Source organism: Anabrus simplex, chromosome 7 (assembly GCF_040414725.1).
Source record: "Anabrus simplex isolate iqAnaSimp1 chromosome 7, ASM4041472v1, whole genome shotgun sequence".
NCBI lineage: Eukaryota > Metazoa > Arthropoda > Insecta > Orthoptera > Tettigoniidae > Anabrus > Anabrus simplex.
In genome coordinates, this window is record NC_090271.1 from 137,922,828 (window position 1) to 137,938,407 (window position 15,580).

Genomic DNA, 15,580 nt, shown 5'->3' on the forward strand with positions numbered 1-15,580 from the left:
TAGACGAAGAAGCTATTCAAATTAAAGGGCTGCTTAGCGGAGTCGACTAAGGTGTGCTCGATTCATTAGAAAAGTAACTTTCTCTGTGGATCAGCCGTAGACTGTCGGCCTCCGAATCCCAAGATAGCGGGTTCAAACCCGGCAGAGGTAGTCGGATTTTTGATGGGCGGAAAAAAGTCCATTCGACACTCCATATCGTACGATGTCGGCATGTAAAAGATCTCTGGCGACACACTTGGTGTTTACCCGACAAAATTCATTAAATCTCAGCCATAGACGCCCAAGAGAGTTTCGGTTTACTCGGTCTGCCATCTAGTGGGCCTAGAGTAAAACGGAACGTCGAAATTGACGAGCAGACAGCCAGATGGCTTCAAATTGAAATGTCTGCACACGGTAGCTGATGCCACGATTATTATTATTATTATTATTATTATTATTATTATTATTATTATTATTATTATTATTATTATTATTATTAGAAAAGTATTAGAAAAGTTCACTTTCATATGACCCACTACGTAATCATTGTTGAAAAACCAGTTATACGAATAGAGGAGGTGATGGTAGCGATTATTGTTTTAAAGGGTAGTACGAACGAATTAGCCGTGCGGTTAGGGTCGCGCACCTGTGAGCTCGCATTCGGGATATAGTGGGTTCGAATCCAATCGTTCGGCACGCTGAAGATGGTTTTGTGTGATTTTCCGTATTTACACCAAGCAAATGTTGGGACAGTTATTATTATTGCCCTTTTCCATCCTCCCGTTGGCGAAAACCTTCAAGGTGTTGGTGCTACGTTAAATCAATAGCAAAAAAGTGGTAGTAGGACTAAGTATCCATCCTTCCAGACGTTAGGGAGTTAGAATGTTGACAGATTGCGTAAGTTTGCCAGTAAGTCTACTATTTGGACTCTCTCATAAAAATGTAAACTTAAATGCATTTAGAATGTGTTGGAATCCGAGTGTGTGAGCTCGGACACAGCCTCCGATACAACAACGAAACCGAGCGAGCGAGAATGAAGTATGTAGCCTGCTACTTTATTCAATAGTGTGCAAATAATATTGACTTGAATGGTATAAGCCAGGCGTGTTCTGAACAGATAATCAGAGTACAGCATGTTTTCTTGAATGAGCAATGCTCCTCTGTAAAAGTCGCTGGCCTCTTACCAAGGCCGCCGTACCTTTCTCTTACTCCATTTGTGGTCAGACTGTGGCTCTCTGTGATGAAAATTAAATTTGATCCTCCCTTCTTATAAGGAAGGTTGATGATCTAGTCGGAGTTATGTACCACCTGGAGGTGAGGAGAACAAACTCCTCTTGAAATAATAATAATAATAATAATAATAATAATAATAATAATAATAATAATAATCTCAGATTTTCTTGAACACATCGTCGTTGCACCCCGCAATTCTGTTATGTGACGATGTTGAGGGGCGAAATACTAACCTGCAGCACATGTCGCACCTTGGGAAGACGAGGGCAATAAGTGCAAAAGTGATACTTCTGAGATAATAATTGCAATCTAAGAATATAAAAAAATTAAAAATAAATACAAATATATAACATATATTAAAATATAAATTTACTAGACGTTTTTTAATATTATATTGCAATTATTTCCAAAGTATAATTTTGCACTTGTGGCGCTCTTCTTCCCCAAGTGCGATGTATCACTTAGAGCAAAAATTCGTTGATATGGTTCATGCAATACTGAACGTTAGATTACAGAACCTTTCTGGTCAGAGTTCTGAGTTGAAATATTATCACATAGCGGTTTTTGTAGGCCCAACATTGATATGCAATCTGATACGAATTTACGTCTCGTAGTCTTATCTTACGCGACATCGTGGAGCAACTTTATGTAAACAAAACCGCACAAAAATTAGCTGACTGAGCGAGCTAGCCATGTAGTTACAGTCTTGCTGCTGTGAGCTTGCATTCGGGAGATAGTGGGTTCGAACCCTACTGTCGGCAGCCCTGAAGATGGTTTTCCGTTTTTTCATTTTCATACCTGGCAAATTTTGGGGCTATACTTTAATTAAGGCCACGGTCACTTCTTTCCCGATCCTAGGCCTTTCCTATCCCATCCCATCGTCGCCATAAGATGTATCTGCGTCGGTGCAACGTAAAGTAATTTTTAATTCTAAGAAAATATATCAAATTAAAATGTCTTTACCGGCCAATTTTTGTGAGGTTGAGTGAACACATAACCTGATATAGACTTCTCCGTACAACACAAAAACCGTGCAGGAGGCAGTAAGTAAGGGCAATCTTAAAAATACTGTGCCCTTTTATGTAGTGAGGAGTCCAATTCTCTTATCATATTTATGAAATTTTACTGCACTGTGCAAACTATATCCAGCCCTACAGCTTTTGCTGGAGAACTTCTGATCTGACTGGTCCAAGACACCATTTCTTTATAAGGGAAAATGACCGAGCGGTATTACAGAAGACGTGACATGCCTACTCTCTACTAAACTGGATAGTTTCGTCGCATCGCAACTGATATTAAAGTGGGTTTTGGTTTTCAAATTCGGTATACACTAGGGAAAATAAATGGTATATAGCAAACGTAATAGCTTACACCAAGTAATTACTACTGTTAGACCGTTCTGTAAAGGTAAAGCTGAAATAGATAAGCAATTTCTCCAAGTGAGAACTTCCGGTCTTGTAGTGAATACATAGTTACAATGCGCAAACTACGCTCGTTAAGTAGCCTTTTCATTTTGTACTCGGCTAGGCATCGTTTATGAAGATCTCACAATCGTGAAGTGTCAGATATCCTTATAACGAAAAGTATAATAAATGGATATAATTAGTAACGCAATCTAAACAACGACGATGGACAACTGCATTGTGTAAACTGCTGTCATCTTATGCTGAACACATTCGGTCAAGTAATACGTACCTACTCCACTCTCTGGGAATGTTTCCACTATCAGGGCTTAAGCTTAAGAGGGGCATAATTAAACACACTGTGGTGGTTGCGTTATTTTTGCGTTTATTTCTGATTAATTTCACCCGTTTACCCTCCAGGGTTTGTTTCTTCCCCCGGACTCAGCGAGGGATCCCACCTCTACCGCCTCAAGGGCAATGTCTTGGAGCGTGAGACATTTGGTCGCGGATACAACTGGGGAGGAGGACCAATGCCTCGCGCAGGTGGCCTCACCTGCTATGCTGAACATGGGCCTTGTGGGGGGATGGGAAGATTATAAGGGGCAGACAAGGAAAAGGGAAGGAAACGGCCGTGGCCTTAAGTTAATTAACATCCTGACATTCGGCTGGAGGAGAAGTGGGAAACCACGGAAAACCACTTCGAGGATGGCTGAGGTGGGAATGGAACACCCTCTACTCATTTGACCTCCCGAGGCTGAGTGGACCCCGTTCCAGTCCTCGTACCAAGTTTCAAATTTCGCGGCAGAGCCGGAAATCGAACTCGGGGCCCCAGGGGTGGCAGCTAACCACTACACCACAGAGGCGAAGCAAATTTGTCTGTACTTATTTTATTTTCGCTAGTGGTTTAACGTCGCACTTGCGTCACCGAAAAGGTTAAGCTAGTGTCTATACCAGGGCCTCTCAGGGTGCATGCGCCTCGTGCATGCACTGTGCACGGTGCAAAAGACGACTTCGCTTGGTTGACCAGAATGCAGACCCCCACTCCTCGATTTGGAGCAATAGCGCTGTCTCTCTCTTTCCCCACGCCTGCCTCGCTCGCTCACCCTGTCTCCCTCTTTCTCACTTGCTCCGTAGCGCTCCAAATCCGAGCTGAGTTGAGCCGAGTTGAACCGAGCAGAGTGGGACCGATGCACTGTGCACAGGAACTCTGCGGCGCTGTTTGCACGCGTGAGATTTTGGGCGTTTGAGACGCCCTGGTTTATACATTCGGGTCATAGTTCTTGTACAGGCAACCACTGACTGTAAGGAGGTGAGTAAGCGAATATGATGTGACTCTACGGAGAAGAAAGACATAATGCATGGGAAACACGATGCTTATACCAAGAACGACTTCCTGGAGGAAGATTACGAGCTTCGGATACGTTTTGAACGGTATAAAGTTGAACGCGTGAAACGATATTCTTTTAAGGGACTTGTTTGGAATGTGCCAGTGAAGTCTATTGATAGCGAAGAATATCTGCGTAATGGAGCTGAGAACAACTCGTGAACCAAGTACATGATCTGAAGATGAACACCATATCAACTAATAATTCCGTCCTTGCTTTACCTACCCATAGATCTGCCATCTACGATAAATCATTCACAGTAATTGCCTGCCTTGAATGGAACCTCCATCCCGAAAGTATCAGAGGGTTACGCGCTATTCACACTTTCAAGGAAGCACTGTGAAGACATTTTATGCACCAGTAAGGATCATCTCTAAACTTATCCGACCCGTTGGCTGGATGGTAAGCGTACTGGCCTTCGGTTCAGAGGGTCCCGGGTTCGATTCCCGGCTGGGTCGGGGATTTTAACCTTAATTGGTTAATTCCAATGGCCCGGGGGCTGGGTGTTGGTGCTGTCCCCAACATCCCTGCAACTCACACACCACACATAACACTATCCTCCACCACAATAACACGCAGTTACCTACACATGGCGGATGTCGCCCACCCCCATCGGAGGGTCAGCCTTACAAGGGCTGCACTCGGCTAGAAATAGCCATACAAAATTATTATTATTATCTCTAAACTTGATGCTGCTACTAGGTAAGGGTTATTCTGCCCGAAGGCAGGTCCGAACCTCCGCAGAGGTGTTCCTGAGCCGGAGTTTACGTGCGGAAGGGTGGTCAGTTCCTTTCCGCTCCTCCATTCCCTTACCCCCCACCAACAGCGCGTGGCACGAAATTTGAAACGTGGGACGAGGACTAGAACGGGGTCCACTCAGCCTCGGGAAATCAACAGAGTACAGGGGATTCGATTCCACCTCAGCCATCCTCGAAGTGGTTTTCTGTAGTTTCCCACTTCTTCTACTGGCAAATGACTTCGGAGATCTCACGGGATCCGGTGTTTCAACACGGCTACGGCCGTTGGCTGATGCTGCTACTCACTAGTCTATAATTCTTACCCGATCTGTTTTTCAAATGTTATTAAATTGCATGTAGGCTACTACCTCCTTTTTACACGTTTTAAGAATTTATCCTGTTATTATAACTAATTATAACTAACTGACGCCGAGGTGCCAGAATTTTGTCCCGTAGGAGATCTCTTACGTGCCGGTAAATCCTCTGACAAGAGGCTGACATATTTGAGCGCTTTCACTGAAACCATTGGACTGAGTCGGGAACGAACCTGTCAAATTGGGCTCAGAGGGCCAGTGTTCTTACCGTTTGAGCCACACAGCCGGGCTTGAAATGTAGCGTTTTCTTTGATGTGAGACTTACTGAGGGAAGTAATTTTTCAACTTGTGTTCTCTTTTTTCGGTTACTCTTCTAATGTACTCAGATTATATTTTACGTTCATTCATTCGTGCACATTCTATAAAATCACAGCACTAACCGTCATGTTCACTCGTCATCACATACTAATAGTTGCTGTCACATCAGAAGAAAATCCCTAGTCCGCCTCTGTGATGTAGTGGTCAGTGTGATTAGCTGCCATCCCCGGAAGCCCGTGTTCGATTCCCGGTTCTGCCACGAAATTTGAAACGTGGGACGAGGACTAGAACGGGGTACACTCAGCCTCGGGAAATCAACAGAGTACAGGGGGTTCGATTCCACCTCAGCCATCCTCGAAGTGGTTTTCCGTAGTTTCCCACTTCTTCTACTGGCAAATGACGCGATGGTACATACCTTAAGGCCACGGTCGTTTCTTTCTCTCTCCCTTGTCTACCCCTTCCAATCCTCCCATCCCCCCACAAGGCCTTTCTTCAGCATAGCAGGCGAGAACACCTGGGCGAGGTACTCGTCCTTCTCCCCAATTTCATCCCTGACCCAATGTCTCACGCTCCAGCACACTGCCCTTAAGACGGTAGAGGTGGGATCCCTCGCTGAGTCCGAGGGAAAAGCCAACCCTGGGCGGTAAATAGATTTAGAAAGAAAAGAAAGAAAGAAAATCCCTAAAAAAAAGGTCATACGAAACTTTTAGACGGGATTAACATAATTGTCATTTCCATGCTATAAGTAAGTAATGGAAAACATACTATGCATTTGGTGATAAGTTGCACGTAAATTTCATGTATCATTTTGTAGTAACACTCTTATGTGTTTGAATATTCAGGGTAGCAAGCACCAGTAATATGGGTCCACGGTTTGATTCTTGGCCGGTACAAGGATTTTAGTCACGTCCGGTTAATCCTTTCGACTTGGCAACTGGGTGTTTATCTTAACGTTAAACATTACACTGGCAACCACCACAGAAAAAAGTAATTGAGTTTATCCCTCTACATAGTCTTGGCTTCACGTAGAACATCTTGCCCTAAAATTGTACCAAGTCCACATTTGTGTAACCATCACCCATCATAACGTGAGAAAACCGACAAAAGAAGAAACTGTCAGAGTTTCCAATAGGAAGCTTGAAAGCAATACAACGATGGTAACTTTCAGTTACACTAGTTGCAAATAGTGAATTATTCAGGAGGTAACAATTAATTCACTGAATCTTCCCGACCGAACGTTGACAGGCACAACAGTCTAATGAAAAAATAATAATAATAATAATAATAATAATAATAATAATAATAATAATAATAATAATAATAGGGGATGCATAGCTGAGGCATTAAGGCGTGTTCTCTTCACCTGGAAGGGCGAGGGTTCCATTAACCGTCAGAAAGTTGAAAAATTTAAGAAGCGAGATTTTTGACTTCTGGAGCAGCACTTGGCCCTGTGGTTCACTCAGCCTACACCAAAAATGAGCACCAGATTAATTCCTGGAGGGAAAGGCGTCCGGGCTTAGAGTTAATCACTCTATTCAACTTAGTGCTGAGGTTACGTAAAGAGGAAGGGTCTTCATGGCCTGTGTGGAGATGGCTTTCTTTCTTTCTTTCTTTCTTTCTTTCTTTCTTTCTTTCTTTCTTTCTTTCTTTCTTTCTTAATCCGTTTACCCTCCAGTTTTAGTTTTTCCCTCGGACTCAGCGAGGTATCCCACCTCTACCGCCTCAAGGGCAGTGTCCTGGAGTGTGAGACTTTGGGTTGGGGATACAACTGGAGAAGAGAACCCAGTATCTCGCCCAGACGGCCTAACCTGCTGTGCTCAACAGGGACCTTGCCGGGGACTGGGGAGATGGAAGGGATAGCAAGGAAGACGAAAGAAAGCGGCCGTGGCCTTAAGTTAGGTATCATCCCGGCACTTGCTTGGAGGAGAAGTGGAAAACTACGGAAAACCACTTCGAGGATGGCTGAGGTGAGAATCGAACTCCCCTCTAATCAGCTGACCTCCCGAGGCTGAGTACACCCCGCTCCCGCCCTCAACTTTCGTGGCAGAGCCAGGAATCGAACCCAGGCCTCCGAGGGTGGCAGTTAATCACACTAACCGCTACACCACAGAATTGGACGGCTTTTATTATCCGTCCTTATTATTATTATTATTATTATTATTATTATTATTATTATTATTATTATTATTATTATTATTATTATTATTATTATTATTATTATTATTATTATTATTGGCTCTTCTGGTTTTGTATACAAGAAAACTTTCTCCCAGGAGCGGTTCATAATCCGTACGTCTTCTTAACCCGATTTTATAAGACTCGAAATGCCAACTTGTAAACTGAAATTGTAATTCTTATCCATCGTGTCAGCTGTCAACTTTTTCTTTCTATTTTCCTCGTGTCTCTTCCGAGAGGGATCATGACCTCAGCGTACAACAGCATGTCTACATTTCATCTGTGCTATTCGTTGATGTCATGTACGTGATCTTGTTTTAAGAACACAATTTGTCCTCGCTCCTAATAACGATCGCAGGTCAGAGATGCCGATTGCTGGCTCGTGCGTTCAAGTAGCCGTGTAAAAAGCATGCTACGCCAAATGCGCTGAGCCGTCACCATCCCAGCATGTACGAGACAGAATTGCTGACAAGTGACACTCAGCACTTAGTTATCAGCACGGTCATCTAATAGCAGCCTGTGGCATGTCTCCAAGGCACGTCTTGTCCGTGCAGTGCACTGCGGCAACTTGCCTTTCACATGCAAAACACTGTAACTCTGGTTCGGATTCAAACGAAATTATGTAACGTGGACACAAGATCAACTCGAAAATTAGTCGTGTCACAGCACGATGACCATATGTCCTCTTTTCATGACCACGTCCTGTTTTATCGGACAAGAAAATGTCCAGGGGGATTTTTGGAAATTTCAACAAATGTTATTTAATAGGGAGATTGGGAGAAAAAATGTTTGCAGATGTTTTTTCTCTTCAGGATTGCTATCAAAGCGGCTATATTTATGCGTTTAATGAAATGATTGTATTTTTCCAAGACAGGAAAAGTGAGTGGAATAGTATCTAGCAGATGTTCTACTGTGCGGCTATAAGTTACCCAGTTCGCTTTCTTCACGTTCCATTTTGTTGTAGGATAATAAGTGACAGGAATGACTGTGCTAGTGGGATATATTTCAGTGTGAAAATGATTGGATCCCATGGGGTAAGGAGGAACGGTCCAGATCAGTTCTGTTGAAATTGACAAAGAGCACAGCGTAAGATCAATAGCTGATTTACGTTGTTCGGGAACGGCAATTAAAATTGGGGAGCCGTCATTTAATACGAATCTTCTATGTGTGTTAAGAGAGCTCTACCGCTTGCGTCCGTATATTCACAATCCCAGGTGGTATTATGAGCGTTTAAGTCACCGAAAAATAAAATGGGTTCACTGAGCTGTGTCATGAGCGCATGCCATTCTCGTGAAGTAATGCTGTTCCTAGGTGGACAATATATTGATACTATGGTAATTCCTTGACGGCATAAGGCGACTCGGAGTGCTATGGCTTGAAACCTTTCTATTTCACTGTGGTCGATATAGATTACGGAATGGGGTAAATTGCTTTTAATTATAATGGCTACTCCACCCCAACCATCTTCTCGGTCGTTTCGGTATATTAAATGACCGGAAATCTATATATCTCTATCTTGTTTCAACGATGTTTCAGCAAGTACAGCAATAGAGATGTTTCGTTGAGCGATTTCATGTAGAAGTGAGGCTAGATTTGCATTCAGAGAGCGTATATTCCATTGAAGAATTTTTCCCATTTTCTTAATATTTTAACAATTTGATTCTTATAGATAATTTTGGTGACTGTTTTTCCTTTATATTGGTTCCATTTTGATATTTATGGCTGAAAATAACCTAAGTAAGGAGGTCGAAGCTACTTCCATTATTAATAAAATTTAGAAACATCAAATTCATTGTACTGAATAGCTAGACCTTCCCTACCTTTGATTTTTTTTTGCTAGGGGCATTACGTCGCACCGACACTGATAGGTCTTATGGCGACGATGGGACAGGAATGGCCTAGGAGTTGGAAGGAAGCGGCCGTGGCCTTAATTAGGGTACAGCCCCAGCATTTGCCTGGTGTGAAAATGGGAAACCACGGAAAAGCATTTTCAGGGCTGCCGACAGTGGGGTTCGAACCTACTATCTCCCGAATACTGGATACTGGCCGCACTTAAGCGACTGCAGGTATCGAGCTCGGTACCTTTGATTTTGATTGTGTTTTGTACCCTCTCAAAAGACCAAATTTTATAAATTATTGTTTCTTCCTCTGAATGAAATTTTAGATCTATAAGCCTTCAATTGCTAAAGGTTTATCAGACACCGGGGTGACTGTATTTTGCTCCGCAGGATTTCCTTTACGTGTTGGAAACAACGGCATGGACTTGTAGTAAAGTCTTGATAGGAGATTTAATTTTACTCCTCAAGGTACGCCGACTAAATGTATAATCTCAGTTTACTCCATTTAGACTATTAGCATTATGTAGATGCCAAATAGTACATGCAACATTCTTAGCGGGCGTCGTCCATGCGAACAATGCAACATTAGCGCATGCATTCTGATGGCGGGACCTCTCGGTTGCCGATCACTCACTCCGAGAATGTTAATGTGACGATCGAGGCCACCCAGCGGGAATGGCACGCTTGTTCCGTATTTCAGTGGCAAGGGATGTAGAATGATCACCCAGCACTGGGACCCGGTACCCTATATAGCAAGCCACGTTAGTAGGTTGGTAACCATAGGGAGGATGATTGACGAGTTGTACTTCCTCTTAAAACAATAATCAACACCATCTTCAGACAACTGTGAGGTGAGACCGTACGACTACTGATCCATAGTAGGGGTTTTAGTATTCTCCGTTATCAGTCCCAGTTATTTAGATGTGTATAATGTCTAGACACTTTAATAATAATAATAATAATAATAATAATAATAATAATAATAATAATAATAATAATAATAATAATAATAATAATAATAATAATAATAATAATAATAATAATAATAAACCTTACATACCGTTTACCGAGCGAGTTGGCCGTGCGGTTAGGGCCAAACAGCTGCGAGCTTGCATTCCGGAGATAGTGGGTTCGAATCCCAACGTCGGCAGCCCTGAGGATGGCTTTTCATGGTTTTCTATATTCAACTTTCTTCCCTGAACACTCTGTGATTAATAATTGGTACAGTTCCACCCCTTAACTTATTTCCGCTATCCGATTCTCACTTGATCTGTAACTTGTGTTGACGTCTAACGTTCACACTACAGAAGGTTTATCCGTAGGTTTTTAAAATAGGTCTTATGTTTCTTAATTTATGTTTAATATTTATGCATCTTAGTTCGTAAGACTAACCTATAGAGTCAGTATTTATGTAACTAATCTTAACATGTCATTTCTGTTGATTTATAGGCTGAAGATGACTTTTGAATAAAGTGGAAACTCGACTCCATAAAACGGAGTAATTCGTGGTAAAAACTTCATCTAACACCAGCTTTGCTACAACCATTAAATAATAATAATAATAATAATAATAATAATAATAATAATAATAATTGTTGCGGGGTTTTGTAGATCACAGAGGGGTAAGAAGCGTGAGAGCTAAATGGGCGGACAAGAAATTAACTAGGGCAGAACTTAATACAACAAATGTTGACATTTTATTTTTCCTTCTTTTTTTCTAATTTAAAAAGTGTTAAATGGAAAATCTGAATGAATAACAATAATATTCACGGACTCTAGCAATAACAATGACTTAAAGTCCGAAAATCAGGTACAAAATTTACAATTGTCAATAGTTTGGTTGATTTACATCGAAGAAAGCGTTGTTACTCTTGACAGGAACAATATTTTATAAAGAGCATGGTTTGCTGCGATCATTTATACAACATAGGAGTCTGAGCTCCGAAAGGTACTATAGTCCAACCTCGCAGAGTCATCACTTTCTTACGGTGCATTTAAGTTACACCTGACACTCCATCGGTTGTCCTGAATTAAAGTATTTACCACAAGTAGCCCTGATTTGGGCTTATCTAATACTCGCCAGTTTATAACTTACTTTTACTAAAGGGAACTTCACACCAGAAACAATTATTGAATAAACATGCGCATAATTGCCCATACCAACTGGTCTTAATTGTAAAAAGAAAAGGTACAATATGACCGGCCATAAACAAAAGGCTAGGAAGCGAAACACTAGCCCTCCTTATAGAAATAGTTAAAACCATAACTGGGTTTATGGTCCAATGATACAGAGGCTAAGCCTATTCTACAGCGGGGAGACTAAATAAGAAATATTAAAGCAATATATGATTAAATAAATTTAGAGTTTTGAAGCTGTAGTCACCCCATGCCAAGTTGAATGGGACCGAGCTCGATAGCTGCAGTCACTTAAATGCGGCCAGTATCCAGTATTCGGGAGATAGCAGGTTCGAACCCCACTGTCGGCAGCCCTGAAAATGGTTTTCCGTGGTTTCCAATTTTCACACCAGGCAAATGCTGGGGCTATACCTTAATTAAGGCCACGGCCGCTTCCTTCCCACTCCTAGCCCTTTCCTGTCCCATCGTCGCCATAAGACCTATCTGTGTCGGTGCGACGTAAAGCAACCAGCAAAAAAAAAAAAAAAGTTGAATGGGAACCGACAGAGGGTAATCACATTACATATTTCCTCGTGGGGAATGGGACAGAGTCCTCAGACTTGCGGAAACTTCTACACTCAAACCACCAACTTTAGAAATTTACATAAATAAAAGCGGTTGAAACCTTCCCCTCACACTATGAGCAGAAACTATCACGTAGGTATGAAAATTCTGCCATTACCATGAGTTGCTAGGCCTTCCTAACGCCGTCCACGCCCCTCCCTCCTAGTTCACGTCACTACACCCTCCTCTCACTGGAGCAATTCAGGCAATAAGGCCTTAAAGGGACCAAATTTTATAGTACTTTTGAGGGGAAGCTTCCACTGATAAGCTAGAGAAAATATTTACAAGTTTCTGGTAGGTTGGTTACTATTGAAGTAGGAACCAGCAGAAGTGTTGACAACTTTGATACATGAACAAAATAATCCTCAAAATCTAAGGTTTGACAACGGCAAAAATAAAATTTCCTTTAAAAATTAATTATAGCTGATCCACTAGAGGGGGTACTTAAACCTATGATAGAGACATCTAACAGTTGGAAACAGAAGTATCTTGCCATACACCAGTTCAAGATTGTTTACATAGATGGCCTTATAGAAGGCGCGCAGTTTAAGTGGCCGGTCCAATAATGATGTTACTGGTTTTACGGAGGCTAGGTGTTTGTGTTCATCTTAACACACATCCTCTTTTACACACAACACAACACATCACATTACATTACTCACCACTGCAAGCCCCCCTGGTGGACAAGTCTTTACGGTCTGACACCGTGGTTAAGCGGTTTGAGTCTCGTTGGTCAGGACGTTGTCCGGTAGAGTAGGGAACGTGGCGGAATTCAGTTACTTCTAATCACTACATTGCGTGCCAAAAGCTTGAATTCAATTCAATTCAATTCAATTCAAAATCCTCTCCACAATGTTTATACGGAGTGAGAGTAGGGGCGGCCGTACCTTATGTGCTGAAATACTGCAGCACATTGCCTATTTGAAAAATAAATTACTTTACAAATATTATCTACAATGAAATACAGTGCACTGAAAAAGACGTCAACCAATGAATAGGAAATTATTCAACTCCTCTCACAACCAGGTAACTACTCGTGCGCTCCATGCCGAATGGCTGTGCAATCACAGCTCAGCGAGAATTTCTAAGCTTTTAGCTAGAAACAAGAAACTCTTCCTTTTGCGCATGCGTTCCCAACTTGTACGATAGGCTGTGGAAATAACAGCCAAGACCGTCAAGACATCACTTCACAGCGATTCTTCGTTCGACCACAGAGAGGCAGCACTTGCATTAGACCGATATGAGAATGTGGCAGGTGGCACCCTCTTAACTTGGCGGTAGTATTTAAGAGTGGATCGCTCAAAGCAAACGGGAAAACAAAATACTGTAGGGCTGTTCCCGCCAGGTCTTTTAATACCAAAGGGGATAGAATACTACCAACTTGCCTATTCCATAGCCACATTTGTAAATCAATGAACTATAAAAATTGTACTTTTTATGTTGTCAAAATAAGGACATGATATGGCGATTTCCTTTAATTAAAAATGTCTAGTTTATAAATGTCACTATAAAAACACAACATGCAATTCTGCATTACGATGTTGCTGGTTTTATTTCAATGAGGTTGGTAACATTGGGAAGTTCTGTTTTTGCGCGCTCAACCAAGTGTTTCGAGTTCGTGAATATTTTGTCATTGCAGGTGTTATTGTGTGTTTAATTATATAGTTTTTTTATGAGGAACGTGTTTATGTGTTGGGGTTGTTTGCGTGTTTGGAAAACTCAGTGGCTAGCCTCTTGAAAATCACATGCCGGTATGTTTCTAAATAGTTTTTTTTTTTTTTTTGGAGGGGGGATGGGTTACAGCACACAACTGACTTTCTGCACCAACCGCCACTGAGTAAGAGCATATTACGTGATGGTGATTCGTCCGTCGGATGGAGACGTTAAACTTTCACAAGGGTAGGCTATGTGCCAACACCAGATTTTACCCTCTCCCTACATCATCATCTCACAACCAGACTTGTACTCACCCATGGGCGTCAAACAGAATTGCCTCTCCAATATGCCACACCACACCACACCAATCGATACAACAGTGAGTACATCCATCCATGTGGTTCGCTTCAGGAAAGGCATCCGACCGAAAAACTGGGCTTTTTATTTAGCGTATGGCTTTCAGTGCTGGGAGTGTAGGAGGGCATATTCAGCTCACCTCGTGCAAATCTTTCTATTTGACTCCTATGGACAACCTGCGTGCCTTAGTGTAAGATGATGATAATTAGATAGGGAGAGTCGTAAGGATAACAATTTATGCTGAGCCTGTCCATTTACCCGGAACTCAGGAAACAGTAGCAATGATGGTGAAAGCGTCGCACGTCTGACTTCCCAGCCGTGAAGGAGAATAGAGCTCTCCACTTCCACCTGATATAACGTGGTACGGCTCTCATAATACTTACAAGTCATAATTCGAGAGGTATCTTTCAAGTAAGTAGAAACTCCACGTACAAAGTGAGTTGGCCGTGCGGTTATAGTTGCGCAGTTCTGAGCTTGCATTCGGGAGATAGTGGGTTCGAACCGCACTGTCGGCAGCCCTGAAGATGGTTTTCCTTCCCACTCCTAGCGCTTTCCTATCCCATCCTGTGTCGGAGCGACGTAAAACAAATTGTGAAAGAATAAAAAGTAAGGTACAGTCCTACATTGCCTGATGTGAAAATGGGAAACCACGGAAAACCATTCTCGGGACTGTCGAGAGTGGGGTTCGAACCCACTAACTCCCGGATGTAAGCTCACAGCTGCGCGCCCTTTACCGCACGGCTAAATCACCGGGTGTAGCTTAATTAAGGCCACGGCCACTTCTTTCCCACTCCTAGCGCTATCGTCGCCATAAGACCTATCTGTGCTAGTGCGACGTAAACAACCCTCCATGTAACCATGAAATGTATACAATGAAACAAACTGACATAACACACCTCGCTCTAAGAAATGAAATATTCCAAAATCAGTACCTGTAAGAAATTTAATCATTAATATTCAAGATCAAAGAAAAAATAGCGGACTTCCGGTAAATGATTTAATGTATTCCGACGGCAAAATATCGGATACCTCGTTAAAAAATAACGGCGTAATAGCATTTGAGACTAGTCACAATTCGTGGTCTTTCTTTTAATTAATAACGTTATTGGTATTATTTAGTTTATTTTCCGGGTTGAACCGTGTTGTGGTTATCTGTACATTACGTACAGTTTGCCGACTTTTCGAATACATTGCAGTATTCTTTTTCAAGACGACTGAAATATAATTTCGTGTGACTATTTCTAGCCGAGTGCAGCCCTTGCAAGGCAGACCATCCGATGAGGGTGAGCGACATCTGCCATGTGTAGGTAACTGCGTGTTATTGTGGTGGAGGATAGCGTTACGTGTGGTGTGTAAGTTGCAGGGATGTTGGGGACAGCACAAACACCCAGCCCCCGTGCCATTGGAATTAACCAATAAGTTAAGGTCTCCGACCCGGCCGGGAAT

General features: G+C 42.2%; 1 protein-coding gene across 1 annotated transcript in view; it reads right to left on the bottom strand.

Annotated features, from left to right (window-relative positions):
* The window catches only part of Pka-C3 (Protein kinase, cAMP-dependent, catalytic subunit 3), a 472,558-nt gene extending 459,724 nt beyond the window's left edge, over positions 1–12,834 (bottom strand). Inside the window, exon 1 of the mRNA XM_068228624.1 lies at positions 12,784–12,834. The gene's annotated coding sequence lies outside the window, so the exon portion shown is untranslated. The remainder of the gene's footprint in view (positions 1–12,783) is intronic.
* Positions 12,835–15,580: the final 2,746 nt, after the last annotated feature.